Raw genomic sequence first — 27253 nt, forward strand, 5'->3', positions numbered from 1 at the left:
GCCCCCCGCTCTCCCACCACCTGGAGATATAGATATAGATATATATATCTATATATTAGAACTAGGTATTACTGTTGTAGTTGTTAGTAACACATGGTTTCATCATACAGGCTGGCAGACACTTCATTTGAAAGCAACAATTAAAATAATGGCAGGTTGTGTCATACAACAACAAATTTACAAGTAGCAGCAAAAGTGTCCTTTTCTCATGTGTACGATTCATCATTCTGGAGGGACAGCCTGCTGGAAATACGCAAGAGGCACATGAAAACAGAGGGAAAGAGAAAAAGTTTAATGGAAGATGCTGAGCTGGATGACTGAAGCCTTCGTCAAATAAGAAAGCAGTATCCTGTTTACCTTCTGATGCTGTGTAAATGAATGAATCAAAGCCCACATATTCTCTTGCAAATCATGCCACAAGGATTCTACCTCTCTGTGCCCCTGAGGTCATGATGGATCATGTACTGACCCCTGACAGACTCCCGCTGCCTTTTCTTTAATACAGCAAGCATACACCTCTCGAACCACTTGAGCCCCTATGACTGCAATACATTGTATGCTGCCTCCCATTCCTTCTTTTTAAATTATTTTAGTAATCTATACCCCCCCAATTTTTTTTCCTATGATCTTTTAGGTCTCTCTACAGCTTTTCTTGCACTGAGAAGCTTCTTGATGCTTAAGTGCACATGTGTTAAGGTACAAGAAAAAACATAAACACCCAACATTCTTTCAGGGAGAGACTTGATGGCTTTTCAGAAAAAGGAATACTTCATTTCAAAGATGATCTTTTTCAACTGAAAGAGGCTCACATTTATATTATCACTAAAACTTTTGCTGAAAGGGGAGGAAACAGTTACTGTAGACAGTATTTGAAAAGGAAGTTCTGTTACAGAACAGACCAAAAAATTTAAGTTCTTACAGTGTATAGAATATGTAATCAATGCTGAGCTGCGTATGCCTTAAATACCGAGCTGTGTGTGAAGTATTCTTTAATGTGTCCAACAGCCTTAATGGTGAAACCTATACAAGGAGATAATTAATACAATAGCATGCACCAAGCACAAAACTGAGATATTATTTCATTGAAACTTCTCCAGCTCTAACAAAGACACCATTCAAAAAAAAAAAAAAAAAGAAAAAAAAAGGCATTTCAAAGACCACTGTAGATGCTGGACATAGACTGATTCTTAAACTAAAGACAGAAAACTGCTAGCCAAAAGGAATAACCTGAACAAAGGAGAGATTTTCAAGTTTTAGACTTTCAAGTTTGAGACCTCTGGTTCAAACTTATGTATGTTTTCACACATCAGTAGGTTCAGTGCAGTTAGAAATATCCAGCACATGTAATGAAAACAATCTCTATCAGTGGATACAGCATGAACATGATAACATATGTTTTCCAAGCCTAGAGCAATTGTCGAGCAATTACTATTTGTCAAGGCAACACACTTGATAGTCAGGGTCATCTAACCCTAGGTCATCTCCTCCTGCCTTACTCTGAGGCAGCTCTCGGTAACTCAGCTGCCCATCTTTCTTCAATTTGTTCTGAACGTGAGGCGCAGGCCCGGGTTTCTCGGGCTCCAGGTGGTGGGAGAGCGGGGGGCGGCAGAGGCAGTGGCGAGGGGTGCACTTACTGCACCGTGATGGCTCGTCTAAGCCACAGCTGCTGGGGTTTTGTTCCAAGACGAAGGAGGGCCTGTGTGGGTCAGAGAGGACTCCTGGACAACTGATTATTAACCAGGGTTTTCTAAAGCACTTGCAAGGCCCATATTGTGTTTGTTTAGGACCCAGAAATACAAGTGCATGTTATCAGCAGCCGGGGTGGGTTGGTTTGTGTCTCTGAGTTGAATTATCAATTCTAGCTACCTTTTAAAACAGAAAGACCTTGTCTTACGCAGTCTGTTTTGGTCTGGGTTTATATCTGACTTTATTTTATTTTTCATTTTAAGGGCCCTCATTCGACTAAATATACCCTCTTTACAAAGTATGATTTTTTTGCTATCCAGATTGTTATTTCATGCCTGTACAATTTTTATTTAATTTCTCTGTATAACTAGCTTCTGATTCTTAATTTTTACATTTTACGGTAGAAAATTTAATGGCTTTTCTTTGCCACATGATTCAGTCTTCCAACTATAGTTTGTAAATTGCGTGTTGATGGAAAATGGAATTTAATTAAACTGTAGCAAAAGAACATTTAATTTTTTATCAGTTCAACTTAATAACCATAGATGTACATAACATGCAAGAAAAAAAATCAGAATGCACTGCACTGAAGTCTGATTTATTCAACAAAGAATAATCATTACTAGTTGGTGAACTCAAGTGATTGTTTCTGGTCAGCACAACCATCAAAACTTTAGAACTAGTACATCTCACCCTCTTACAGTTTTTGTTCATGGACCTGATGAGAAAAAATGTAATTGCCTGCTTTTTCATCTCCCCAGTGGATTTTTCAATTTTGAACATACTAGTCATTAATATAAAATAGCCGAGTACATTAAAAGAGGAAAGGGAAAAAAAAAAGCTATCAGAAGCAGGTTCAGCATTCCGTAGGTTGCAGTTCCAACTGCTCTGCCAGTGACTTCCACCCCTTCAGTGGTTTGATTTTCTCTAAAACTTTGGCATCAAAAAATGTGGTGCATAGTATTTTTATTGTGTTTTTCTAAAATACTATGGTAAATTTAACCTTAATACCGGCTGCCCTACTTCCATACTTAATTTTAAGTGGTCTTGTTAAAAAAGAAGCATTTAATTTAAAAAAAGCATACATGTAGAACTCATTAAACATATATTAATCATTCCAGGAGGCCACACAAGTAACAGAAAATGTGGATTCCTTCCTTTCTGATTTATTGTCCATTTATGCTATAGTATGTTCAAAACAGAATGGGTTCCTACTGTGCCTGCTGGTGTACATACAAAGTTAAAGAGACAGAGCCCTGGCACAGAGGTTTGCCTTCATTTGCTCAACACCTGAGGTGTTAAAAGTAAAAAGCCAAACAGAAGAGGCTTTTTTTTTTTTTTTTAAAGCACTGGCTGTTCAGGTGCAGATTTACTAGCAGCAGGAGGCAGAAGGTGAAAGGATGCTATGAAGGCTTCTAGATCCCCCCCGTTACTCTGTCCCTTCCTATTCCACTCCTCCTTGAGCCCTAGCTGTGTTCACCTATGCCTATCTACTGAAAATTGGAAGGACTTTTTGCTTAACCAGGGAACTGAATATAAGCATTGACCACCTTAATCTCTGCTAAATATAGAGACTTCCCATTGAATTTCCATGTCCTTGCTAAGTGACTTAGGAGGATAAACCTACTCTCAGGACAACTCATCAAGTTGAAAGGAAAAGAAGGAAAGTTATTTCTGAGAATGTCCAAAGGTTGTGATCCTGACTTGCTGATTTTTGGAACACGACTTACAGATTGGGCATTACAGATCTGTGGATTTGATTTATTCACTTAGCAAGGTTCAGAATTAAATTCCTCCTCCCAAATTACTGTGATGGAAACACCACTATCCCATGGATTTTCTATTCATTTTCTTGCTCTTTTTTCTTTTGGCAGGCTTACAGGTTTCCTGTCTGTAGTAGAGAGAATCTGAAGGCCAGCATAAGGAACCAGAAAAGTCACTATTCAAAATTACAATTGTAGCAACAAGTTTCTAAAGAGGTACAGATGGATAAATTTCGGTTTAGGTAAGGGCATGATTAAATGAGGAAAAAGAGGTGAGGTAGAGGCATTTTATTAACGTATGCCGTAAAATCTCTGAAATACCACAGACTATGTAGTTAGCAAAGCTGACAGTGCAGTAAAAGGAACGAGAATGACTGACTAAGGTTGGCTCTAGTTAGTTGAATTAAAGAGGAGAAGGTCCTGTTTCATTTTTGCTAAGACTGTGAGCAGGCCAAGATTCATAAATAAACCCTATTTTAAGAATACGAGAAAGGTCAGACTGGTTCAGGCCAGGCACACACTTGGGCCATTCACCCATCACCAACAGCAGACATAAGCCAATTCTTGTCCAAATACTCTCTCGGAGAACAGCAGGACTAGGACAAGCACATTTGAGAATGCCCATGGGTTCCAGCATCCAACTTTGTTTTAGTTCAGGGGGTTTCCTGAGCCTGATGTGGTTCATCTAGTCAGCGACCTTTACTAGATCTCTCTTCCAAGGTCTTGCGCAGTCTCTCCATAGATCCACGTGAACTTCTTTCATCCATACGGTCTTTAGGCAACGAATGTCATGAGTGTATCACCCATGAACACATAAAACAATACAATTCAGAGTATTATTTGCTTTGTATCTGCCTACAGCCAGCTTCATCTGATGCGACCTCATTTTTTTATTGATAGAGACGGTGAAAAGTTGATCTCTGTCCATCTTTTCCCTGTGTGATTTTAAAACACTTATTGCTGTTTTGAAGAAGTGTTAGAGGGGTGCTGTAATTAAAGTCTCTGAAGAAGAGTCCATTGCCCCTGTGCTGGAAATCTATTTCTTCTTAGCCCTGCCAATCATCCGCCAGTTTGCCTGCTATCTGCAGCAGATGCTGAAGCTGCTATTGCACAGAAGTCCTTCCAAGATCCTGGGGAACTGGAAGCTTAGATGAGCACATTCTGAGAGCGCCATTCTTTTCCACTGTTAGGGAAGATGCATTAGAGGAAAAGATGCAGTCATACATATTGTGCTCTTAAAACCCTGCTGGTCTTTCTGCAAGCAGAATCTGAAAGAATAGTAGGGAGTGGAAATGAAGAGAAGAACATTTGCCAATCCACAGAAATAAGCCCCATTCTAAGAAAATTACTTGCTAATAACTACAGCTGAAGGCATCAATGTAAACTTTATCTTAAAACTGAAGCAGAAAACTGAAGATAAAACCATTCAAGCTTCCTCTAAAGGAGGAGGGCATTGTTTCTACAGTTTGGCAGTGGACCCTAAGTGGGCACAGTTAACACCATAATTAAAACAGCAGAAGCGTGAGTTTCCTATTATTTCAGTAGGAGATTCATAACCCATGCAGTATACTCCCATTTTCCCTGCTGTGTGCCTTAAAAGGCACAGGAATATTTCTCCAGCTGACAGGAAAGCCCACTTTCTATTTGTAAAAAATTATGTGGATAGGTAAGACAGCTCTCCATTCTTAGGTAAAAATATAAACAAAGGCCTTTCAGAAAGCTTACTACAAGGTAAGGTATATTGTATCGCTGTACAGAAGAAGATAAGCAGCTATTGCAGAAAAATGCACTTTTAGAGAAATTACGTAAACTCCAGTTAGTGTTAAAGCTATTAAACAGTCCTGTACTATTGAAGTAGAAGAGGTTAAGGGAGACCAATGATGCCAGGATACTCAAACAGGAAGTCTTTTCATTTAGGTTTATGAGTAACTCTAGTTAAAGTGAGTCTATTTGACACAAAATGATCTGTACTGTTGCAAAATAGTTTCTGTCAGCAGATTTCACCTAGGCAACACCCAGTCTATCAGCTATAATCATACTGGGTTTGGCTGCAGGATGCGATTATTATTTTGGAAGGGTATGTTTGGCTAAGCAGGTAAAGAGACTGTACTTGAAGTTTCACAAGACACAAAGAATGGTAAAAAAAAAAAAAAAAAAGCATTCAAACCCCACATTATTAAACAGGTAAACAAAACATTTTCTCAGGAGCTGTCAGCACCCCACTGGTTAGAATGGGACACCAACTCACATCTGTTATGAACAAGTGCACATTTAGGAGTCCCCATTTGAAAAAGGTTACTCTGGAAGCCAGGTCATCGCTGTAGGCTCCCTGCTATGGTTAGACATGCTGAAGGCTAGAAAGGCTCAGAACCTTTAACATTACAGCTCTAACCCCAAATGTTGCCTGGTTCTGCTGGCTTAATTCAGAGTCGTATGTCACATAGAAGTTCCTGAAGATGGTCTTGCCCCTCACTGGCTGGTTGACAAAACATATAATAAATTATCACATTGACTGTCGGCACTTGTTCAGTAAGCCCCTGAAAACCAAACCCAAATGTACTTTTGTTCAAGGCAACGGGTCCCAACTCTGATGTATTTATACGGAGGCAAAGTAACCCCTGAGCATCACTGAGATTTTGAATATGAGCAAATCCCTGTCTCTGAATAGAACTGCCTGTCACCCAGACCCTTCATACATTAAGGTATGAAGATGACACTGTATGGAGTATCGTTTTTTCAAAGTTTAATGAGGAGAGGACTTCTCTGTGTACCACAGACATACGATGTGGCACGTACCATGTAGTTGCAAGGCTGTGGTTTCAGTCAACTTTGCGCACAATGTAGATAAAGTACAGAACCTTTTGGGAGAGAAAACGCTGAGATGTTTTCACTGATCTTGAAAGATGACCTAGAAGCTGATTTAATTGACCTGTTACTGCCTAGGATCTCTCCTAGTAAAAGCTCTTGATAATACAACGTATAACAGCAAAACCATAACCAAGTGTTTCAGATCAATGTTGCTGTTTTTGTAAGTCTGAGAACTATTGATCACATAGTCTTAGACCTGTGTAAACTGAATTAGTCACCTGTTGTGGTACCACACTTCAGTCCTTTGTCTTCTGAGACAGGCTGTGATGATGGCTACTTTTTCTGGAAAGAGGCAAGGGCAACGCAAAACCAACAGAAAATTGCTCCTTGTTCACAAGAAAGACCAAAGGGTAGCATTCTGTAATGCATCCAGTGTTCCTATGAGGAATGTCTTTTCTCTGCTGCACGGACCCCTATGTAAAAATAGACATCTTGCAGGCTGGCAGTTCAAAATCCCCGAGGATTAGTGATTGGTTAGGAGATTATGGATACTACTCCAGTCTGAATTTGAAACAGCAAATTAAAGTGCTGCGGCACTGGTAGTTGACACTGAACTGCTAGCCCCCTCACCCTTCCTGCAAAGTTGTAGATACAGAGGGCTCTGTCACTGATTTGTAATGGTACATTTGCTTCTGCAGTCAGTCACAGAAGGGAATCTGTTTCTGGTGTTTATTGTTTCTAATAAGCTGGATAGCTTGTCAGAGAATAAGAGAGAAAAGCCACATGATGGGCAAGTCACTCAGCACTATGTACAACACTGTACTGAAAATCAATCACTACTATCGGGGCTATAAATACCTAAGGCATTCAACACAAAGCTGGTCACTATCAAGGTCCCTGCAGGGAGCATGCAAGCAATAAAATAGGTCTTTTCAGGCCCTGGATTTTAAAATACACAAATCAAAGACATGCCATATTGCTGATGAATCTTTTATCCCTTGCTAAGTGCATGGGCAGCAACTTGTGCTGGGAATCACACTCCTCTTGCCTCCATCAGATGTCCCCGATGATAAAAGTCGACGCTGGTAATGGATATGTCCCAGAAGCTCAGAATCACAGCTTTTAGGGCATTGAGTAAGGCAAACTGTCTTTAAGTCATAACTATAGCTTTACTTGTGGAATTTAGAAACAAACTGATTTCTGTTCGAGGGAAGTCTTCTCCCTCCCTCCCCTGTTGTATGCTTCCTCTTGGAAAATGGCACGGGACGTGTTACTCTCTGAAGAATTACACTAGCCAAAATCTTTAACCCCAGTAATTTATGATTCCTTTACCTATATATGAAGAGGTATATCTAGCATGTTAACTCAAACTGTATTTTGCTAATGGTCATAAGGAGACTCAATTTACTGCATGAAAATAATTATACTGTTACATATAAAGTCAAATGAATCAGACAGTACATACACTGCATTATTTCCATCCTTGTGGTATGATGGAAATAACGAGATCATGGATGTTTGTACTCACATCACTATTTAATGCCCTGAGAACAGTGGATATGAGGGTGCTTCAAGTGGTAGTCTGCCGATACCATCTCATGGACTCTGCTTGTCCAAAGAATTTGTCCTTGCACTCATGGGGCACATACACGCTAGCAGTGAAATTCATCTACACAACTACTCAAAACAGCAGCCAAAAGCATCCCAGATGAGTTATTCGTGCTTTTTATAAAAAATGTACAATCAGAATAACTCTCTGTGCTTTGGCCAACTTAGATAGAAAACTGGGCTATACAAATTAACACACACACACTAACTGCATTAAGAAAGTAACTGTCTCTTTATACTGTTACTGTACATCACAATATTAGCCTGGAGAGCCCAAAACTACACATAAATACACTTCCTAGTACTCCAGAGAAAAAAATTTTCTTGATTCTGACATTTTCATATTTATTTCTCAAAATTGGCCAAAAAACTTCCAGACTCCTAAATGTTAAACTTATACTTTCCAACCTATATCCAAACATAGGATTGTCTTTCTGAAGTACAGTTTGTACTACTTTGTCCAATCCAATTGTGGTTATGTTAAATAAGGGGATTACCACCACTTTAAAACATTTAATCTGCTAAAATAGAATAACTCAGAATAACTGCACACCATGTTTTCCCAATTCTACCTCCAATTCTGCAGTCTCCTGCCAACTTAAATAAATACTGTATCATTCCAATTTCCTTGTCTATGGTTGTTTACCTCACTTAATCAAACTGCATATATTCTTTTTCTTCCTAACAACCCTTTAATTATTCTTATTGTTTCTGAATGTCCTTACTTAATCTGTAAGTGGTATTTTAAAAATTATTAAATGATAAGTTCATTGGCACCTTTGAAAATGGGGATTAGATCCTCCATTATGATTAGCTTTATATTTTTTTGAGTATCATACTATCCAAAACAGAGACATCTTACTGGGGATCCATTTCTGTAGTAGTTGCATTTGGCCTCTGAAGATATGCAGAACTAAATTTCTCATCATAATAAATCCTCTCTGCTTAAATATATCTTTTCCTTTGTCAACAAAAATTACTTTTAAGCTGTTCAGTAAAATGGAAAAGCTGAAAATACAGTTTGCCTTTTATAATGTCAAAGTAGAAATATAAAAGTGAATGTTAAATTACAAAAATTATTAACATACATGTTGAAAAGCAAGTTCTGACAAGTAAAACCAGACAACCTCAGATTTCAATTGTAAGTAAAATAAGCCTTAGTGGTTTTTTTCATTTTTCTCAATTTGTTCAATTCATAAAGCATCTCACAATTCAGAACCATTATTCTCTCTTTATGAAACTTTAAGTCCAGCCACTCAATGTTCAGAGGCCTTTTTAAAGCACTATTTCACTTCTATCCAGGAATTATATTTTCCTACCCTTGTAAAAAAATATGTGAGTTAAACATTCTGAAGCTATTTTCTAGACATGTTCCTCCAAAAGCTTCTCTGACCTATACTGTTTTTCTTCTGCCTAAACTGTATTAATATAAAGGTGCTGTGGTATGTGACTCATATTCTTGAATAATTCTATTCAAGTTGACAACAGTCTTTCTCCAGACTGGCTTGTATTATAAAGCTTTTAAGATTTTGGTGGTCTCTTTCTAAGTTAATTCTCATGTAGCATAGGTAGATATCTCCTACTTAAAAAAAATCCAAAACAAAACCCAAAGCCATTCAAGTGCAGTATTAAACAGAAAAGTGATACTGGAACCCTTTGGTTCTATATCAAGATAACATGACAGAGCAAGCTACAAAAGTGAAGGGGTGCTACTTCTCTTATTCAGATTTTCCTCTCTGGGAGGCTGACAGTGACAGCCACGCAATTCTCCGTACACTATTCACGTTTTTAACGCAGCTGCTTCTAATAATTGAAACTTTTCTACCACAATTTGAGGGAAGAAGGTACAATAAAATGTCCATTTGCAAATGTTTACAACCTTTTCTGTCACAGACCCAATACAAGAAAAACCACTGAAAGAGAAACACTTTAATTTGAAGACTTTAATTATTGTTTGATATGAGCATGTAAGTCCTTAAGCAGCTAACAGATTAGCACCACAATAAATATAAATGGTTTTCTCATCATCCTTCAAACTGAACTTCTTAGAAAGAACAGACATGCTAGCCAGTATTCTGAATAGACTGAATTCTGTCAGTATTCTGAATAGGCAAATGGTCTTCATTCCTTCAGTACCCTTGCTCTCTTATGTTACATATTTTAAGCTCTAACAAAAGCATATACATGAATGATTCACATTATAATCAGGGCCATGAATGTTGGGAACATGAACCATATATATTCTTTAATGTTTTTGAGTACAGGAAAATAAAATGTCTTGAGGTTTGGAGCAGAAATACAAGTGATACTTTCTAATATCACTAACTAATTTCACTTTAGGGTTCCATTATCACGGCATAGATACTAGGTTTCATTTTTATTACTAACAGGCTTTACTCATTTTAGTTAAAATAGGCTGTTAACCACCAAAAGTAAAATTAATCATCAAAGTTCTGGTTTTGTTTAGGAATCAGACTTTTTAAGATATTCTGTCAAAATAACTCCAGTTATCTATATGTGACTTAAAAGAAACTGCATGTGTTTTTGAATGCAGAGCATTTCCCCATAATATCTGCAAAACTATACATACCTGAAAAGCATGTACTAGAGAGAATTAGGAGCCAAGGAAAAAGGGTATTGACAATGCTGGAACCAGCTTCCTATCCGGAGGGTCAGGTAGTGTAAGCAGACTAATTGTACTGCTTGCATGGACAGGTAAAATGCTTTATCCTTATTGATGATCTGTAAATAGAAATCACATGTATATGAACTTTAAAATTAAAATAAGTGAAAATTAAAAAACAGAAAGGCGTACAAAATACAAGTATTCATCTATTGACAAAAAAAATGATACCTGCATTTTTGATGATACAGAAGCATTTTTGATGAAACAGAATAGTGTTCAGACTATCCAATTTCATCTCCATATTCCAAATTTCCTTTTCAAATTAATTCTTAATAATCGAGATTATTTATTGAGTGGACCCAACAATTATGAAAGAAGATAGATTTAAGAGCATTGTGATGACATAGACTTTTTGTCTAATCTGTTCTAAATTGCCAGTGAGGAAGATGTTCCAGTACCAACAGATAGCCTGGTTCCAGTCTTTAACTGCCCTCATACTTAGAAGGATTTTTCAAATATGTAGCCTGTTCTTCTTCACTGTAAATTAAGATAATTTTTTCTTGTCCTTCCACAACTGGGTACAAAGGACAATTGATTACCATCTTCTTCACAATAATATTCAGATGCCATATTATTTTCCCTAGCCTCTTGACTAAACAAATGCAACTCTTTTGAAAACATGCCTCATAGCTCCTGATTTCCAAAAACCTTTTCACGCATGTGTTCTCCCATGAGTTCACATTCACCTGGAAATCAAAATAATTTTCTTTTTCCAGACTTTATTTTAACACAGAGATACAACAATTTTATGCGTTGACTTTTATTCTGGTCATTTTGCATGAGCATTCTTTGATTTTGCTTCATCTGTAAAACCAGGGAGTATCAATGTTATTTGGAATTTTGTGGTACTCTAGATCAGTAGGGGCCACAGACCCTTCAAACAAAAGACATCTGGCCATCTCTTCAGTAACTTTTTTGGAAATCAGTAATGACACTTAGTGGAGTAAGTCACTTGTTCTGATTTTTTTTTTCCTTTTCTTGAAAGAACTGGATAGAACAGGGATTTGGCATACCTTCTACTTAGTAACTCTATAACTTTTATCTTTACATTTAACAGCTAAAACAAGAATTATAATATTCTTAGTAAATAAGTAGACAGATGGATGGACAGGCAGGCATAAATGTAGTTTTCTGTGAGAATCAAGCATAATGGAAGATTTGACTCAAAGCCTGTATCTCTGTTGACTCAACATAGATAATGTCTGCTGAAAGGTAGAATGTTGCTAGCTGAAGTATATTAAGGAGTCTCTTTCTGATGATTACACAATTAATAGTTTGTGGTACAAGTACAAGTATGTCACATTCTGCATTGTTTTCATTGAGTTTTGTCTGAATAAAGCAGAAATATTCTGAACCAAGAAAAGTGAAATAAAGGATGTAAGATTAAAACAGATCAAAGAATTTCTGTAAATGCTGCAGTGACCGTCTGTCTTCTACCTTTACAGAATCTAGACAACTTTTTTTAACCAGAGATAGTTTATCCCAGGAACCTCCATATTATTTCCTTGGAAAGAAGAAAAAAATCTTAAAAAGTGCAAAACTGGGCAGCAGTTTATGACATCTAGCTCAGATTTTCTGCTTTTTTGCTCTACTTCAGTTGCACAGACTATGCAATTACACCACTGTCACATATGAAAGTTCTTCTAAAAAGTGGTTTCTATGGTTTGGTTTTGGTTTTTAATATTCATATAGTTTATTCATAGGGTACTTTCATAATGAATTCCTGAAATTTAGTAGTTGTTCTTTGTAATCTAGTTAATCTATCCATCTGCAAAAGATCCAAATCCCATGATACCTAAGGTGTGCTCTCAATATACTAAATGAGTAAATAAGCTTAAGAGCTCCCGGCAGCATTACACTGCTGCTCAGAGCCACCCATTCCCCACCTCCAGAAAACCCTTTTTTCAATTCCTCTACCCTTCAGCCAAAATTCTGATGTAGCCATCTCCCCCTTTCCATACTCCAACTGAGCTTCCAGCAGCCTCTGAAAACTGTGTCCCCTCACTTCCTCAGGGAACAGGGAGAAGCAAACCCCCGAGAACTGATTATTTAAGCAGTAATGATGGACACAGAATGTACTTGCAATGAAGAGAGAAGCAGCTTATGAACACTTCTCTATCATATAGTTTTACCTGCACTATCTGCCATAACATTTTTCAGAATCTCTTTTCGTAGAAGTCTTACGACTTCTTTCCTCAAGACAGGAACTACCAGTCCTGGCAGTTCAGACAGATTTAGAATATGTAATGTATTCAGAAGGAAGTGGACAACTTCAAATACTTTGTCTGGTTGTTTCATTTGATTTTCTAAAACTGTGCTTGAGGGGATCATAGTATTATAATTTTTTATAATGTATTTGCATTTCAAAATTACGAGGTCGTTATAAGAAAGAACACTTTTTCAGCTAGATATGTAAGATATTGATAGATTTGCTTCATATTTTTCTCCATCTATGTGTATATAATTCTACTTTCTTACATTGTTCATTGACATTTTCTTGCTTTTTTAAAATGTACTTTGTATTGCTTCCAAGAATGTATGTCTGTTATTTGAAAGAACATAACTCTAATGAAGACAAAGCAAGCCAAAGGTACAGAATTGTACATTCATAGTACAGAAGTGATTCTTCCCAACATAGTTCCCCACTGTGTTGCACATACAGTTGATGGCAATACAGTAAAGCCAGAACAGCCAGTCAGTTCCTCCAGAAAAGCTGCCTGCATTTCTGCAGGACTGCTTCTCCAAATACTTTATCTATAGGCAAATTTATTGCTGAATAGTTATGATGGTCTATTTGCTTCTCAGTGTTCCATTAAGAATAATTTCTTATCAAGAATTGTTTCCAAACACCTACTCCCAACCTTCCTTCTCAACTTCTGGCCATTTTCCTTTGATCTGTAACAGGGGTCCTCAAACTTTTTAACCAGGGGGCCGGCACGTAGATGCAGTGGCAGGCAGTCATCTGTGGCTGCTTGGTTCCCACCCCCAACCCCCGGCGGGGGGGGGGGGGGGGGGGGGGGGGGTGTCTGTAAATACCGGGGACCGGATTGAGGACCCTGAGGGGCCATATCCAGCCCACAGGCTGTAGTTTGAGGACCCCTGATCTATAACATCTAAAATTTTGCTCAAATTATTTATTTCATTTATTTCATTTATGTACTTTATGTCCTCAGCACTCACCAGAGAAGCTGACCCCCTTTCACAATCTGCACGTGGTTATTATTTGAGCAGTTCATTTCTTCTCTTTTACCTCTGAGTAACTTGAAAGACAATATTCAACTGAATGCTAACGCATTATGTTCCAACATTGTCTGACTTGCCACATTTTCCCTTCCCTTTTTTTCTGTCTTTAGACTTAAGCAGTTAATCCCAGGTCACAAAGTAGCCTATGAGTGTAATTTTATTTCCCCTTTTTGTGCATCTTGCACATAGTTTTCTACAACCTGTAAAATTAGAAATGATCATGAAAATAACTGGTGAACTCACTAGGTCAAAATATGACCTGGAACCTAATAGTAATTACATCACATACTGGAAAACTGTCCAGGTGATACACAGATTATGTTAACCCCAAGATATTGCATATCCTTTTTTGAAATCTGTATAAATATTTAGTAAAGCACTTAGCCCGTCATGTGCATCATGAGGTCACTATTTTATATTGAAGTGTGCCCACTTCAGCATCAGGTCCTTCTTAAGTCTCAGAATAGAACACCATAAGCGAATGCATTGTATTTCAGGCTTTTATCCTACAGGGAGGTCCACATAGGTGGAACCCAAACTGCATTTTAATAATAAACTAAATCTGCTCACCCAAATGGTCATATACTGACTTCTTTATTGCAACCTTGCTTATTTTGAAAAGAATATTCACTCATCTAGCTGGTTTTACAGTTCCCATTTAAAAATACTTCCACATCAGATAAGTACTGGTTTGCTTTTTATTGTACTTCTCCGACTTGCTTAATTTCCCCAAATAATTAGGATTAATTTATTAATTAATTCTAAAATTTAATTTAGATTTTCTACACTATCTTTCCTTTTAAGTCAGACATTACATCCAAATTTATACACCCACTGACGCTTCTGTTCGAGGAACAGTAGTCTGAAAGATACCTATAGATTATTGGGCTTTATGCCATTGCAATTTTAATTTAGAGCGGGTTAGTACAGTTGTAACTGTTGCCAACTGGATGCAGTTCATAAGGTTACATACACCTTACTGAGCTAAACAGGGCCCGGGCATGTACTTGAGCTCCACCGTGTGATAACGCATGCCATTTAACTGTTTGCATGCTCTTTGGTGTGCTTTTGGCCCAGGCCAACAAGCAGTCAGGTGAGACGCAGCAAGGTCTGGGGAACAGCATGGGTTACAGACTGGTGTTAGTGGACAGTATGAACCAGGCCACCCTGCTTCAGAGGAGCAGATGGGTTAGCCACGCCAACGTGAGCTGTAATTTGCTACCAACTCTTGACGGGGCCGTGGTCCCTTTTGTTTTCTAGTTCAGATGTCATCTAAGAAAACTAAATGCAGGTGAAAATCTGTAGCGAGTAGCATACTGTCTCATGCTCCTGTTACCACACCTGTGTGAAGGATGAGAGCTGCTGGCATGGCAGAGGGACAGACCCGTGGCAGGCTGACAGTGACTTCCCCACAGCAGGCAAACGCTCAGCCTGTGAGTCAGAAAGGATCTTGGCTGCCTTCTGCTACCTTCAGTGGGCAGAACAGGGGTACAGAATCTAGACCCCTTCAAATTTTCAGATACTTCTATTTTCAATTACCATTTTTGTTTGCTGTCTCTTCAGCTACCTTTTCAAATAAATTATCTGATTTGTAGACAGTGGTCTCAGATTTCCTTTTAGTCAGTGTTACTCTATTGGAAACAAAAAGAAAAAATAGAAGTTGAAGAAATTTGAAAAAATCTGCTTTCTAGTTTCACGTAATTTCAGATTATATTAGCAAAATTATACTGAGCGAATAATGAGGCTTTCTCAGATAGCATCACGTGGTCCAAGCTTTCCTTCCGTTTTATTTTATCTTTGCATGATGGCAAGCTTAAAGTTCCCATTTCCAGTTCCATTTTCTTTTCTCCTACTTTATACTTCACTAACATTTATTTACAGTGGAATCTCTTACACTGTTGCAATGTGACTGCTGAACTAGCTTTCTGTTATTATTCTTCAAACTCTTTACATTTCCGTCAGTCATTTTCACAATATGTTTACCCTTTTTCTGGTCTCTTTATTAAACCAGAGATATTGTACATTCATAAGGTCTTCATTTTAGATCTACTATATTTTTTTTTTCTGATGACTATCAGATCCAGAACTGAATTAACTCTGATTTCTTCTTGCAGCTGTTTTAAGCACTACACAAAAATATTCTCCTGTAGCCTATTCTGAAACATTTCTTGCATGTAACTCGAATTAGTCTTTTACAGCTTTTCAAACTTATTTTCATATACGTAGCAATATATATGTATAATATACATCTATTATATGTGTGTGTATATATAAAATAATCATAGAAATCCTCAAAATCCTAGAGAAAGTCAAGCGAAACAAACCTTCAACACAATCTTCATGGATTTTCCATCTTCCATTTTCATTTGTGAAATTACTTCTGTATCTGCCAGCCATGTGAATTGCAGGATCTGCAAGGAGGGTGGTGGTTTTATAAATTATGCTTTCCTCACCTTATCTGCCTTATATAGCAACAGATACTTATGTCTTAGCCAGACTTGTTTGTAATGCAATCAAAGAACATCTACCTGAATTTGTAGTAGTACTGCATCTCTCAAGACCACATGTACCTAAGGTGTGTTTATGAACAGGAAAACGTATTTTTTCATGATTATTTCCTGCAGGACTTTATAGATGAAGTATGTTTTCACATAGCTCAACTTCATTCTCCTTTTGCAAGCGTTACCCTATGCTTACACTTGAATTCATTTACTGAAAAATCTCTCCTGTTTTGTTAGTATTTCCAGTTATTCCTCACCATTCTTCATGTATTAAAGATAGACATTTGAACCGACTGTTTTAACCAAGACATTATCACCCAAAACTTGCAAATCAAAAATACATAAACTTCAGTGTAAAAATAATTGTATCTTCAAACTACAACTCTACGTTTTTTATTAGCAGTACTATTAAACAAGCAATGATTTTGTAACTTAAGCAATATCAATACGCTCAAAACCAAAGTAATTTTCTAAAACTATGCTAATTAAAGTCAGTTTGATGTACTTCCTTCTAACAATAATACGCCATTGTTAGAATTGTATTATTTCTCATGATGAGTAAGACCTTATTCCATAACTACTCTACTGTAAAATGAATACAAGTATTAAGTAAGGGACTATTTCAGGATCTGTATTGTATTATATAGTTAATAGAAAGGGCAAATCTTCAGTAAGCAGTGGTGACTTAACTTCATGCATACCAATTTATACCATTTGAGGATATACCCCAGAAAATCCTAACAGGTTTTACATAGTTTTTAATATTCTTTTTCTATTGGTAATTTTCATATGGATCATTTTTACAAAATTAGTTGCAGTTGATTCATTCTAATGAAAAGCTTATTGCTACTACTGTACAGCACAAAAACTCCTCAGCACTGTAACTGAGAGATTCCAAATTTCCTCTGCCTTCTAGTCTTTGTAATGTCATCCACATGCTCAGTAAATGAATGTTAAAAACAGGCTTAATTATGCAAATTATTTAATGGGCAAATTTATGCAAAGTCCTGCTTATAACTACACCAGTTAAAAACTTTTACACTATAAATGACATTCTCAGCCACACCTCCAATCATTTTCTAGTAAGTTGCTATTATTACTGTTATTGCAAATTACTGTAGCTATCAGAAGAGGCTTCAGAATCATATTTTGCACATCTAAACCAAAAAGTTCTGAACTTTACTATTTATGTCTTTTCATGTACTTAGCATTCCTTTTATTGCAATTCGAAGAATTCAAATTATCTAAAGAACATTTAGTATAGATAATAAAATAAGCAGGTATCTACCCCTCAGAAAACATTAACTGTTATTTAATATTTCTGCTATAACAAAGCATGATTTGCAAAAATTTTTTGATTTTATGGATGTACATCTTTTAGATGTCTTTTTTTAAAAAAAACTTTTAACTGCTTATATTATTATCAATACAAAGCACTGTTTCCATTAGTACTTCTCTTTATCTGCAAATAAAATCTGAAAACTTCTGCCACACCATTTATGAACACAGCACATTTGCTTTCATTCAGGTGCTCTTTTTAAGTTAGCACTCCTACATTGAACATGTACTTTAAGTCTGTATTTTCACAGGAATGTTTATCTCTGTCCATAATCATTATTCCATTGATGCAGGAGGTGAACTACCTTGAGCCTATGAAAGCATGTGTCAAAAAACTTAAAATGCTATCACTGAATTGTGAAGTTTCTTATCTGGTTTACTGGAAGTCCTAAAATAGCAGATCCATCCAGTGTTTAGAAGTAAATACATATTTGAATATATATGATCATGCTTAAGGCAATATTTTAGGCAAATGGATGCATACGTGAGAGAAAAATGGATTGGTATTCAGCTAAGAGTTAGGAAAATCCAGTGCAGAAAGGAAAAGGAAACTGAAGTTAACAAAAGGAACAAAAAAATGGAGGAGACAGAGAACTCAAGAGAAGGAGAGATCTTTAATAGGCGTAAATCAAGAAAATATTACCAGAGGGAAGAAGAAAATACTTTCACCTGTTAATAAGTCGGACTTCACTAGTACAGAACTTTGTAAATCTATCCCACTTTTTGCAAGTGAGCTACATAGGACTCAATTTTTAAAATAAAGACTAATGCTATATTTTGTTAAATTTAAATGTCTTTAATATGAATTTAAATTAGTCACATTAGATTTTACATTTCTACAAACATCTTTAAATTACAAGTACATTATGAAACCAGCACATTCTATATGAAGGCAGAACAATACTTCTTGACTATTCAAAACCATGAAGTGCCATATTCTTCTTTTTCTATGTCTTCACTACAGTACTACCTCTCACAGAAAATACTGGTATCAGCATCAAAGGAAAGGGTCAGCAATCTTCCACATCAGAAGTTAGGACAGTACTCTCAACATGGAAGGTAGGATGGTCAGAGAGGTAGCAAGCGAAAAGCTTCAGAAGAGATGGTAGCTGAAAAGAGTCAGGAAAAAGAAAAAAAACAAACAGGGAAAGATAAGATAACAAGATTGATAAGGACAGGAAAAAACAAAATACACAGGAAATAGCAACAGTAAAAATTGTGCTTATTCATTTTAGAAACAGTACAAGAACACTGACAGAAAAGGTAAGGAATAAGGCAGCCATCCTTAAAAATAAAGAGGTCTACAGAAAAGACCTAGTATGGTACAAAATGCTTGGCTATTCCTCTTTTAAGGTGACAAGATGCTCACTTAACTTTTAGTTTGAGCTAATCAGTTCAAAGCAGGATTCCTGTGAAGTCAGGAGACTGAAACAGGCACCTCCAGAGGGCAATTCATCCCATCCTAAGGTCTGAATCTTAGACTCTGAATCACATACTTGAAATGCAATGCATTTTGTGAAGTTCCCTAGGTATTTGTGAACCTTAGCAGTATATCTTTAAGCTGAATACTTACGGATAACAACATTTCAATTAAAATAATATGAGAAACAGCGTATTTTCAACTTCCTTTCCTCTGAACAAAGAAAATTTACTAATTACTTTCATCTGCACAGAACACGTAATAGGTTTGGGCTGCACATTTTTTTATTACTGAATATGACTTGTGTTCACTATACTGAGCACAGAAATGAAGTCTGACCCAAATAAAAGAAAGTTTGCTTTTCTATAGGGCCTAATTATGTACTACTGGGGCTTTAGGTTTATCTGCTGTAAGTAAAAATCAAAGCTTGACATCACTGGGATTCTATATATACCACATTAAGACCTGATTCAGGAAATACCACATTTAACTGATACTTAAAATGGCACTGCTGATATTTCAGTAATTTGTTACAAAATACAGTGAATACTGTTTTGAAACAATGCTGAAATCCAGTGTCATGCTCATAGACACATTATTTTAGATGAGCTATAATTAAATTCAAGAGTCATGGGTGAAGCACTGGTTTGAAAGTTGGTATATAGCCCAGTCTCTGTGCAGGAAGCTTCAGTGTGGAGCAGGTCTGTGGGGACAACCTCTTCATACCACCTTCACCAGCTTGCCATCCCAGACGCAAACCCAAGACTCTGCTCTTACAGAACCACAGTACCAAAGCATAAATAACCAAAGAAGAGGATGGGAAAGGGAGCTTTCCTCCTGGGCACTGACCTGGGGGCTGGAATATACACCAAAGGGACAGTTCACAGTCTGCACTTTCCTGTTAGTACGGAAAGTCTAAGAGCTGTAATCCTGGAACTGTGTGCAATTCATACCCCACTGGTCTTCCATTAGTGAGTATTTCAGAATACAGTCACCCTGATACTGCCTGTAACAGGAAGGTAACACAGAGTTGTCGGCTACAACGCAATTAAAATCTAAATATTGGTCCACTTTGCACTGAAGAATTTGTATGATCTAAACAATTCTTGAGTCATGTAACATACAGTGGTGTAACACTAATGCAGACCAACATAACAGTAAGGGCTAATTATAAAATACAGCATGAAGTCTCTTATTTAGAACTTCTAAAAAGTTGTATCTGCATTTAATTTCATTTTCCTTTTAGAATGAACATAAAGAGTACAGATATGTTAGGTTTTCAGTATTCATATCTTCATTGGGTGCCTTTAAAAACTGCTGCCCAGTGACGCAGGCACTGCACAGAAAAGGGAACCTTACCACACAGCAATTTAGAGCATAACTCTTACGGAGACTTATCTCTCTCCATCAGCAGAAATTAATACACTGCCTTTCAAAACGTAGACATTACCACTTGAAAATTATTTGTGAATTGGCACCATAAGGCCTCTCCCTGCTCCACCCATTTTCACTCTTCCTGTCCCCAGTCAGCAATGGGGCAGTTTTAGAGGGGATGCTACTCTGCTGCACATCAGCTCAGATGTGCACTCACATGTACACTAAAGTGTTGCTCAGGTGGACAGTTAAGGCATTTTAGGCATACGACCATGCAAATATAAAGAAAGCGGGAGGTCCCTATCTCTGTATTTACAAATAAATAAGCTTTTAGCATGGTAATTCATGAAGACCAGTTACAGCCCCTGCATAAATATTAGTCAATTGCTCAATTTAAAAAGTACATAATTTCCCTAAACATTTACTCCACTATAATACCATATATACTCATGGGAATCATGCAGTAACTAAACACATACATGAACAAGTTACTGAATTAAACTTTTTTTGCCTATTTCCTAATTTATTTTATTTTATTACAGCTTATGGATGAAATTCACACACTGATGTCTAACCTCTAAAGAAAGCTGATGTAAGTAATCCATCGTTCTATAGCTACATTTGGTTATGAATTAATTGACTTTGCCTAGTCTTGTTGAATAATGATTAATCAGCAGTTTCAGTTTTCAATTTCAGCATTACTACAGTTAGATTCTGCACACAAATTCTGCCACACTTAAGTGTTATTGCCTGCCTGCCTGCTTGTGCCCTGCCCCAAATGCTAGTGACTAGAATTAAAAACAACAATATATATAAAAAACTTACTGTGATTTTTTGATATCTAACAGTAGTTTCTTTAAGAGCTAACTTAGGAAGACAAAACACTGGGGCAGTCATCATTTTCTAGTAGGATAATGCATTTTGTGATTCAGGGTGGCTTTCAAAGTCAATTTAAAGACTTCCTTAGAAGCAACTGTGCTAAAGCAAAAACGCACAGAGAGTAAGGTACAACTCAGCACAGCAGTTAGTCAAAAAGCTGAAGTCTCAATCTGTTTTCCATGCAAGCATAAAGCACAACATGTCTGAGCACTAAATACAAAATATTGGTGTAAATACTTTCCCGACTCCTCTCTTTTCACCCTATTATTTTTCCTACCCTCATTACATTGTTTTTCATCTTTCCCTTGCTTCTGTAAAGGAAAATAATTTTCTCCATTTCAGTTTCTTCCTTTCACATTTTCTTTTTCCTACTCACCTGCACATTTTCTGAAATTCCAAAATTTAAAAGGGCTATGGATCCAGCCCTAAGGTGAAATACTAAGTCCTGAAAGCTTTTAGCATGGCTGAAGATCAATGACTTAAAATGTGTTTGTGTTCTCTCATTTCCAATAAAGACATAAAATCACCAGAATAAAGTTAAGCATTTAAAATCTGTTTAGGTAACTGGAAGCTTAGAATGAGATCACGATTCTGTGAAGAACTCTGCTCATACAGCAAAACATGAAAATGATTTTTACTGATTAGGAACTATATTATTATCTCTGAATCCTTATTTTTATGCTTAGCTATTATGAGAAGTGCACGTCCACTTCTCTCCTTTAGTAGCCATTTAAAATGATGCACTGAATGCTTCAACAAATGAAATTATTCATGTCTTAATAAATACTTTATAACCAGCTTACGATAAGATGTTTTGGAGATAAAAATAGCTAGAGTTAAGACTAGCATATTGTACACAAATGTAAATATTATTTCTCCTGCAGCAATTCATAAACAACATTTATTACCTGTATCCATGACATACATTTTTAGATGCCAACTCTTCTAAACATAAAATCCCACTTCACAAGATTTCTTCCAAGCAACTTAATAGCCATTGTATCAAATGTTTTTTCACACATTGCATCAACATTTGATGTTTCACTGACATAACAGAAAGTCAGCTCGGTATCGGTTACTTTGTAGTACTTTGAAGTGCCAAAACTTCAAGGTGTTACACCTCTCAGTGATCATGACCTCCTGCAGTCTTTAAAGATAAAATGACATATGACAAGCAATGAGAGTAGAGCCAATTTTTAGGGACCAACATTGACTAAAAGAGTGATCTCTATATCCACCATAAAAATCTGCCCAAGAAAGAAACACCAAAATAGTTTTCCATTAGAATGTACCCTCTGACAAAAAAGGTATGCTTTATCTTATTATTGTTATGGTGTTCTTGCTCCAGAACCTATTTGTATTGTCAGGTGCTGAAAGGCTTATGAATTTATTACTGAATTTGGAACTTTTACAGAAATCATGCTTCTGGCTACCTAAGTTTAGTCATAGACATGCGTATGCAATCATATGTTAAGAGGGAAAATTGTAAAAAAGGTTAAGACTTATGAAAAGATATGTGCCAAAAAACCTCCCTGCATTTAAAAATACCCCTTGCATTTAGGAGGATGCCCTAAAACATTGGCTTTCAATCTTCCTGTAGACTCACCTTCGTGAAGAACTTTTATGGGATCTGTAAAGTAATAATTAATAAAAGCAACCATCCTGTCAGTAAGCTTCAACTTATCACTAGTAGGTACAGCCATCTATTGGATTAGCTAATTAATTTATTTTTAGGAAGGTCACAGATCACAGAAAAATGCAATTCAAAGGACTAGGCTTTAGAAATCTGAGATTTTTTTCTTCTGTTTAGTAAGACAAATATTATCTAAAAAATCATAATTCATCACGTGGAAAAAAATCATCACATTCTAGGAGAAAGAGTTCATCTATGATCAGCAGATATCAAATGATGGGACATGTCCCACTTGGAGAAGATACAAACCCTATGTTGGGAGGAGAGGCATTATTACTTTGCCACCAGGACTTCCACAGCATCTCCTTTGAGTCCCTCTTTACTCAACCCTGGTGAGGCTGCACCTCGAATCCTGTGTTCAGTTTTGGGTCCCTCACTGCAAGACAGACACTGAGGTGCTGGAGCGTGTCCAGAGACGGGCAACGGAGCTGGTGAAGGGTCTGGAGCACAAGTCTGGTGAGGAGCGGCTGAGGGAACTGGGGCTGTTCAGCCTGGAGAGGAGGAGGCTCAGGGCAGACCTTACGGCTCTCTACAACTATCTGAAAGGAGGGTGGAGTGAGGTGGCAGTTGGTCTCTTCTCCCAGATAACAAGTGACAGGACAAAAGGAAACGGCCTCAAGTTGTGCCAGGGGAGGTTTAGATTGGATACGATCGGATGTTGGGAAAAATTTCTTCACTGAAAGGGTGGTCAAGCTTTCTAACAGGCTGCCCAGGGTATTTAAAAGACCTGCAGACATGGTGCTTAGGGACATGGTTTAGTGGTGGACTTTGTAGCATTAGGTTTACAGTTACTCGATGATCTTAGGGGCCTTTTCCAACCTAAATGATTCCATGATTCTATTCTATGATTCATTTGCCTGTCTGTACCTGCAGGCAGGAGGCAGAAGAAAGTATAGTGGGACAGAAGAGAAGCTTCAGATGGGAGGGATTTGTGGGACCATTTGTACCTTTGCATGTAACTGTTCCTGGAGTAAGCAGGGCAGGAGGCCTTCCACTTGAAAGGGTCCTGTGCAGGAACTGGAGAAGAAGCTGGAGTTCCAGAAGACACAGGGAAGAGTGTAGCTAGGGCAAGTGTGCAGTGAGCTAGATCCAGACAGAGCACTGAGGGCTGTAGCCATGGTCTGTGGTAAAGTGACTTCCAACTGACCCCAATATTCAACTTTATCTGTGATCTCTCCAACTCTTCTGAGTTGGAAACCCTGTTCTGATCCATATTCCAAATTCTTCACTACCATACATTCATCCCAAGTCCTACCCATACACCTCATCACTGCTTCGGTACCCATATGCCTTGCCTAGACTCATGAGTCCCTCTCTCCTGTCACCCACAGACGACACCAGGAAATAACCTTTTCCCACACCACAGCAGAAGTCACTCTCTCCTCCCTTACATGTTCCTTTCTGTTACAGGGCAAAGATTCCCCTTGATCTCATATTCAGCTAGTAGCTTAAACCTGAGCAAAGACAACTTCAGAATCATGTAAGTTAGCAACAGGTATTTCGCAAGATAATACAAAAACATGCAGAACCCCCCTCATTTTCCATATATGTATTAAAACAGATGAGTAAGAAATACAGAACAAAAAAAGAGCATGCTCATCTGCCAACTTTCTTTAGTTCCTTTTAAAACACTATTGTCAATAATGTTTGTTTCCAGTACTTTCTATAAATTTCATAAAATACGCTACAGTAATTTTAGATGACTGGCTTCTTCAGGGTAAACATATTTTAACCATTTCAATAAGGCTTATAATAGGGCATTTCTCAAATTCGACACCACCACAATTCCTAACATAAAAACTTGCAGTATGTTCGAAAAGACGTCTCTCCAAATTACTTATGGATGTTCTTGTACTCAGGACAATGGGAAGTAACCTATGTCAAGGACAACTAAAAGCACTGCTAATACAAATCGTTCTGGAAAATTTTCAATAGGAAAAAAGAAGTAAGAAGAGACCTGATATGAGGATAATGAAGATTTTTACAATGTAAAATTACCACTGAGGGAGCTGACATAAATTAAAAGAAGTTGGTCAAATAGAATTGGGATTTTTTTAGAAGTAATAAACAGATACTGTGATAAGACATGTTAATACTTGTAAGGAATGTTTACATCTGTTAATAATGACAGAAGAGAAAAATTTATTATTTTTTTTCTGGCAATGGGAAACGAGCTATTAATTCAAAGATGGATATACATTTAACTCTAGTGGAGTTGACAAGTTAAATCTTTGTCTGATGAGAACCCAAGACTTGAAAAATTAAACTCACTTCTTAGAAAACTAAATCGGCTAGTCATGAGTATAAATGAAAAGTAGGAGGAGCAAAGACTTTTAGGGATACTCAAGGACAATGCAATGATTAAGAACTCCAGAGTTCTGTTACTGGGGAGGATGTGGTGGGGACAGAAGGGTTAATGCTACCAGACTGCTCTTCCTGGCTGCTTTTTGGGAACCTTTTGCTGTTTCTTCTAGTGGAGAGGCATGCAACCTATGTAAAGCTGAGAAAGTGGGGAGTGCTCTCTACCTTTTAATATACTCCAGAACAGTGGTTCCCGTATTTTTAGAACAACAGATAGTTATCAACTCTTAACATTTTTCAAAACCCACCACACATCCATCTGATCAAACTTCTAATTGGAAACACTATTTAAAACACTGTTAACTATAGTTTAGCTAAACAGCTGTTCAACTTACCATAGCCTTGTAGTCCACCAGGGGTTTGTGGACCACAGCTTGGAAACCATTCCAGCTGTTTTATAGGTACGATGATGTCTTCTACTCCATCCCTCCCTCCAGACCTTCTGGTTGCTGTGTAAAACGTTTCTGCTTCTTTATCAGATTTCCCCTGGGATTAATTTTAGGGCCTGCTACTGCTTTTAGCTTCCTGAAGTAGCAGCAAACTGGCATTCTCCATTGCCCACAGGTTTGTAAACAGCAGAAGTAAAACTGATCTGTCCATCCATAATATTGCTACTGCCAGATAAAGAAACAGAGGCAGAGGACAAAAATAATCTGCAGATTTAGGAAAATGGACCAGTTTACATTTGATTCATGTTTGAAATTCAATTTATCATCAACCAATGAGGACTACAAACTTTTATTTACAGAAAAGCTGTAATTCTGCACAGGTTGGATTTTGGCCGCAGCTGGTTCAGGACAAGTGGAGTTTTCAAGACCAGTAAACAATTGGTGTTTGAACACTCGAAAAGATGTATCGACAAAACTATAGCAGATAAAACTGGTGCTAAGCAGCCTTCTGCCATCTTAAAGATTACCTAAGTTAAACAAACTAGTGGCCAAAGGCCCCTTGTTCTTCTGAGAAACTGGGAGTTAGTCTCCTATAAAACACTTCCATGGTTTTAGAGACCTTTCTCACATTGCCTACTCCCTAGTCAACATTCTTCCAAACTGAGGAATCCTGATACATTTACTGTCCCTGCAGAAAAGCTATGATATACCTCTTAGTCATCCTTTTCTATTTCATATGTAGTTCTCATCAATACTCAAAATGGACCAGCATGCTAATGCCGTTTCTCTGTTTCAAACAGCATTTTCCAACTTTTTCCTAGCATTTTTCCATCCAGAAAATTTCCTAGCATAATTCCATCCAGAACGACTTTAGGAAATTATCAGGAGCTGCTGAAAATCCATGCAAACACCAGTAAAACAGCTTGACAGCCCTGGCTTCTCACACCAGCAAGATTCTCCCTATCAGTTTAATGGTGATATTCCACCCCTGTGACAGGCAGCAACTCCAGGATCAAAACCTGTATTGTAAGCTGGTCAGAGCTGTGAAACCCTGAAAAATAGGGAGGAAGAATCTCTTCTTCAAATTGCAGCCCCTGCTGTGGTTAGAAAGAACAGCTACAAGTCCCTGCCTTCCTGAGTGGCAGGACTGGTCACAGCCTGCTGAGCTCACAGCTTATGGAGTGATCCAACAGCCACTGCCTCTCTCTGCTGACAGATAGGGCTGAGCAGCGGGGTCAGCGTTATCTGGCCTCTGTGACAGCCATGGCTCCTGGATCACCACAGATCTTGCTGTGAGATCCTCTGTAGCTCTTCGGGGTCAACATCAGGATTGACTCCAGTTGATTATTTTCCTTTTATCATCTGCTGTCTTTACCACTGCACTTTTTCAGACCATTTAGGAACAGGTGGATCAGCAAAGGTGCCAATATAAATTTTTGTGAGGTGGCATTGTTACAACTTCACATTAGTTGCTATACTATATACATATATATACTATAGACAT

The 27253-nt window shown here is 37.5% G+C and overlaps 2 long non-coding RNA genes across 17 annotated transcripts in view; one reads left to right on the forward strand and one right to left on the reverse strand.

Moving 5' to 3' along the window:
• The window catches only part of LOC121083418, a 92168-nt gene that overhangs the window by 48312 nt on the left and 16603 nt on the right, over positions 1-27253 (reverse strand). For 4 of the 15 annotated variants that reach the window (XR_005826357.1, XR_005826350.1, XR_005826356.1 and 1 more), the window contains exons 7-9: positions 16119-16205; positions 15334-15425; positions 10456-10607 (exon numbers count right to left, since the gene is read on the reverse strand). This is a non-coding gene — a long non-coding RNA (uncharacterized LOC121083418). The other 11 variants (XR_005826352.1, XR_005826353.1, XR_005826358.1 and 8 more) reach the window with 11 other exon arrangements.
• LOC121083420 overlaps positions 1-27253 on the forward strand; it is a 79814-nt gene that overhangs the window by 7342 nt on the left and 45219 nt on the right. The window contains exons 1-3 of one of the 2 annotated variants that reach the window (XR_005826364.1): positions 7478-7490; positions 9609-9615; positions 20970-21019. This is a non-coding gene — a long non-coding RNA (uncharacterized LOC121083420). Of the gene's footprint in view, positions 1-7477; positions 7491-9608; positions 9616-20969; positions 21020-27253 lie in introns of those variants that run through there. The other variant, XR_005826365.1, reaches the window with a different exon arrangement.

This window comes from Falco naumanni, chromosome 2, assembly GCF_017639655.2.
Source record: "Falco naumanni isolate bFalNau1 chromosome 2, bFalNau1.pat, whole genome shotgun sequence".
Taxonomy (NCBI): Eukaryota; Metazoa; Chordata; class Aves; order Falconiformes; family Falconidae; genus Falco; species Falco naumanni.